This window comes from Colletes latitarsis, unplaced genomic scaffold, assembly GCF_051014445.1.
Source record: "Colletes latitarsis isolate SP2378_abdomen unplaced genomic scaffold, iyColLati1 scaffold0114, whole genome shotgun sequence".
Taxonomy (NCBI): Eukaryota; Metazoa; Arthropoda; class Insecta; order Hymenoptera; family Colletidae; genus Colletes; species Colletes latitarsis.
In genome coordinates this window covers 12558-17500 of record NW_027488464.1, presented here as the reverse complement: position 1 = coordinate 17500, position 4943 = coordinate 12558, and positions in this window count along the sequence as shown.

Sequence of the window (4943 nt, the reverse complement as noted above, 5' to 3'; positions counted from 1 at the left end):
CCAGAAATAACCCAGACCTAACCCAGACCTAACCCAGTCCTAACCCAGTACTAACCCAGTCCTAACCCAGACCTAATCCAGTCCTAACCCAGACCTAACCCAGACCTAACCCAGACCTAACCCAGACCTAACCCAGAAATAACCCAGACCTAACCCAGACCTAACCCAGTCCTAACCCAGTCCTAACCCAGTCCTAACCCAGTCTTAAACCAGTCCTAACTCAGACCTAACCGAGACGTAACCCAGACCTTATCCAATTCAGTCCTAACACAGTCCATATTCATTTTTTTTTTTTTTTTTTGTTTTTTTTTTTTTATTTCTGTTTTAGATACCGAAGGAGATCCTTGGATAGGCACCCATGCCTCAGAAGAATATATGGGTAGTTTGAGAATCTGACTCACCATACCCCACAAGTGTCTCATCCGTCTTTACTCATTCAGACACCACTCATGCCAACAAGCATCCCGGGACGCAGGCGAAACTGCTCTCCGCATTACTTCACCTAACCAATTCTAAACTAGCCCTAACGCAGTTCCAATACAGTCATTACAAAATGGGCTAGGTCTGGGCCAGTGTTGCGGGGGTTTGGGGCGCGCAGACCCCAGTCAGCAAAACGAATTCAATATGATGCTGTTCAATTTAATATGATACCGCTATTACAAAGGGGGTTAGGTCTGGGCTAGTGTAGCGGGGGACTGGGGGGCGCAGACCCCTGTCAGCAAAACGAATTCAATATGATGCTGCTCAATTTAATTTGATACCGCTATTACAAAATGGGTTAGGTCTGGGCTGGTGTAGCGGGGGTTTGGGGGGCGCAGACCCCAGTCAGCAAAACGAATTCAATATGATGCTGTTCAATTTAATTTGATACCGCTATTACAAAATGGGTTAGGTCTGGGCTAGTGTAGCGGGGGTTTGGGGGGCGCAGACCCCTGTCAGCAAAACGAATTTAGTACGATGCTGTTCAATTTAATTTGATACCGCTATTACAAAATGGGTTAGGTCTGGGCTAGTGTAGCGGGGGTTTGGGGGGCGCAGCCCCCCATTCAGCAAAACGAATTATGTACGATGCTGTTCAATTTAATATGATACCACTATTACAAAGTGGGTTAGGTCTGGGCTAGTGTAGCGGGGGTCTGGGGGGCGCAGACCCCTGTCAGCAAAACGAATTCAATATGATGCTGTTCAATTTAATTTGATACAGCTATTACAAAATGGGTTAGGTCTGGGCTAGTGTAGCGGGGGTTTGGGGGGCGCAGCCCCCCATTCAGCAAAACGAATTATGTACGATGCTGTTCAATTTAATATGATACCACTATTACAAAGTGGGTTAGGTCTGGGCTAGTGTAGCGGGGGTCTGGGGGGCGCAGACCCCAGTCAGCAAAACGAATTCAATATGATGCTGTTCAATTTAATTTGATACCGCTATTACAAAATGGGTTAGGTCTGGGCTAGTGTAGCGGGGGTTTGGGGGGCGCAGCCCCCCATTCAGCAAAACGAATTTAGTACGATGCTGTTCAATTTAATATGATACCGCTATTACAAAGTGGGTTAGGTCCGGGCTAGTGTTGCGGGGGTCTGGGGCGCGCAGACCCCAGTCAGCAAAACGAATTCAACATGATGCTGTTCAATTTAATATGATACCGCTATTACAAAGGGGGTTAGGTCTGGGCTAGTGTAGCGGGGGTCTGGGGGGCGCAGACCCCTGTCAGCAAAACGAATTTAGTACGATGCTGTTCAATTTAATTTGATACCGCTATTACAAAATGGGTTAGGTCTGGGCTAGTGTAGCGGGGGTTTGGGGGGCGCAGCCCCCCATTCAGCAAAACGAATTAAGTACGATGCTGTTCAATTTAATATGATACCACTATTACAAAGTGGGTTAGGTCTGGGCTATTGTAGCGGGGGTCTGGGGGGCGCAGACCCCAGTCGGCAAAACGAATTCAATATGATGCTGTTCAATTTAGTTTGATACCGCTATTACAAAATGGGTTAGGTCTGGGCTAGTGTAGCGGGGGTTTGGGGGGCGCAGCCCCCCATTCAGCAAAACGAATTTAGTACGATGCTGTTCAATTTAATGTGATACCGCTATTACAAAGTGGGTTAGGTCCGGGCTAGTGTTGCGGGGGTCTGGGGCGCGCAGACCCCAGTCAGCAAAACGAATTCAATATGATGCTGTTCAATTTAATATGATACCGCTATTACAAAGGGGGTTAGGTCTGGGCTAGTGTAGCGGGGGTCTGGGGGGCGCAGACCCCTGTCAGCAAAACGAATTTAGTACGATGCTGTTCAATTTAATTTGATACCGCTATTACAAAATGGGTTAGGTCTGGGCTAGTGTAGCGGGGGTTTGGGGGGCGCAGCCCCCCATTCAGCAAAACGAATTAAGTACGATGCTGTTCAATTTAATATGATACCACTATTACAAAGTGGGTTAGGTCTGGGCTATTGTAGCGGGGGTCTGGGGGGCGCAGACCCCAGTCAGCAAAACGAATTCAATATGATGCTGTTCAATTTAATTTGATACCGCTATTACAAAATGGGTTAGGTCTGGGCTAGTGTAGCGGGGGTTTGGGGGGCGCAGCCCCCCATTCAGCAAAACGAATTTAGTACGATGCTGTTCAATTTAATATGATACCGCTATTACAAAGTGGGTTAGGTCCGGGCTAGTGTTGCGGGGGTCTGGGGGGCGCAGCCCCCCAGTCAGCAAAACGAATTTAGTACGATGCTGTTCAATTTAATTTGATACCGCTATTACAAAATGGGTTAGGTCTGGGCTAGTGTAGCGGGGGTTTGGGGGGCGCAGCCCCCCATTCAGCAAAACGAATTAAGTACGATGCTGTTCAATTTAATATGATACCACTATTACAAAGTGGGTTTGGTCTGGGCTAGTGTAGCGGGGGTCTGGGGGGCGCAGACCCCAGTCAGCAAAACGAATTCAATATGATGCTGTTCAACCCCTCGGGAATTTTTAATTTCTGTTTTATTCACCGTAATGCTCATGGAACGTACTTTCACATTCTTGTTTTTTGCTTCACGAAAATTTTTGTACACTAATTACTTTTTAATAGGAAAACGTGCAACGGCAAACTCCTTCCTAGGGTCACTGGGAAGATGACATTGACAAAATATGTTAAGATCAGCCGCCCCTATGCGTAAAGTATGTCGTTTTTCCATTTTTTCGATCCGGAGCGACACCAACATTGTGTTGCAATTTTAAACTGCGCGGTTAAACGGCGGGCCAAACAGTCGGTGGTTTATGCAACAGCAACCATCAAACTAGTAGGAGAATACACGCCCGTGATAGTATAGGAGATTCCCACTGTCCCTATCTTTTTTTTTATCTCGGACATATATATACCGGCTTATCGTCAATAACTCGAAAACCAGCACGTTAAGGCCAATTTTGGTCTATACGATTCTTATGCAGTTTTAGATTCTCTACACGGTCCAATGATCGTTTTATTTTTTTGTCGAATTTTGAGAATTTTTTTTTTTTTTTCTCGAAAACGAGCTCGACGACCTGCACTTTTGACGACGCCATCGTGTTCCCCGGATTTTTTCCTGCAAGATAGGGTGGCGATTTTTTGTCCTACGACGATTTTTGACGCCGGAGCGATGATTCGGAGCAGAGCGGACTTAGAAACTTTCGCGCGTCGACCGCCGGACCGATCGCTCCAGGCTGTTTTTCGTCAATAACTCGAAAACGAGCACGGTAACGCTCGTTTTCGCCCGTACGATACTTGTACCGTTTACCGTTGGCTACCTGGCAGATGGTTTGTTTTTTTTTTATCTCGAATTTTGAGAGCTTTTTTAACTTTTTTCTCAAAAACGAGCACGTGAACGCCAATTTTCGTCTATACGATTCTTATGCAGTTTTATATTCTCTACACGGTCCAGTGATCGTTTTATTTTTTTGTCGAATTTTGAGAATTTTTTTTTTTTTTTCTCGAAAACGAGCTCGACGACCTGCACTTTTGACGACGCCATCGTGTTCCCCGGATTTTTTCCTGCAAGATAGCGTGTCTATTTTTTGTCCTACGACGATTTTTGACGCCGGAGCGGTGTTTCGGAGCAGAGCGGACTTAGAAACTTTCGCGCGTCGACCGCCGGAGCGATCGCTCCAGGCTGTTTTTCGTCAATAACTCGAAAACGAGCACGGTAACGCTCATTTTCGCCCGTATGATACTTGTACCGTTTACCGTTGGCTACCTGGTAGATGGTTTTTTTTTTTTTTATCTCGAAGTTTGAGAGCTTTTTTAATTTTTTCCACAAAAACGAGCACGTGAACGCCAATTTTCGTCTATACGATTCTTATGCAGTTTTATATTCTCTACACGGTCCACTGATCGTTTTATTTTTTTGTCGAATTTTCAGAATTTTTTTTTTTTTTTCTCGAAAACGAGCTCGACGACCTGCACTTTTGACGACGCCATCGTGTTCCCCGGATTTTTTCCTGCAAGATAGCGTGTCTATTTTTTGTCCTACGACGATTTTTGACGCCGGAGCGATGATTCGGAGCAGAGCGGACTTAGAAACTTTCGCGCGTCGACCGCCGGAGCGATCGCTCCAGGCTGTTTTTCGTCAATAACTCGAAAACGAGCACGGTAACGCTCATTTTCGCCCGTACGATACTTGTACCGTTTACCGTTGGCTACCTGGTAGATGGTTTTTTTTTTTTTTATCTCGAAGTTTGAGAGCTTTTTTAATTTTTTCAACAAAAACGAGCACGTGAACGCCAATTTTCGTCTATACGATTCTTATGCAGTTTTATATTCTCTACACGGTCCACTGATCGTTTTATTTTTTTGTCGAATTTTGAGAATTTTTTTTTTTTTTTCTCGAAAACGAGCTCGACGACCTGCACTTTTGACGACGCCATCGTGTTCCCCGGATTTTTTCCTGCAAGATAGGGTGGCGATTTTTTGTCCTACGACGATTTT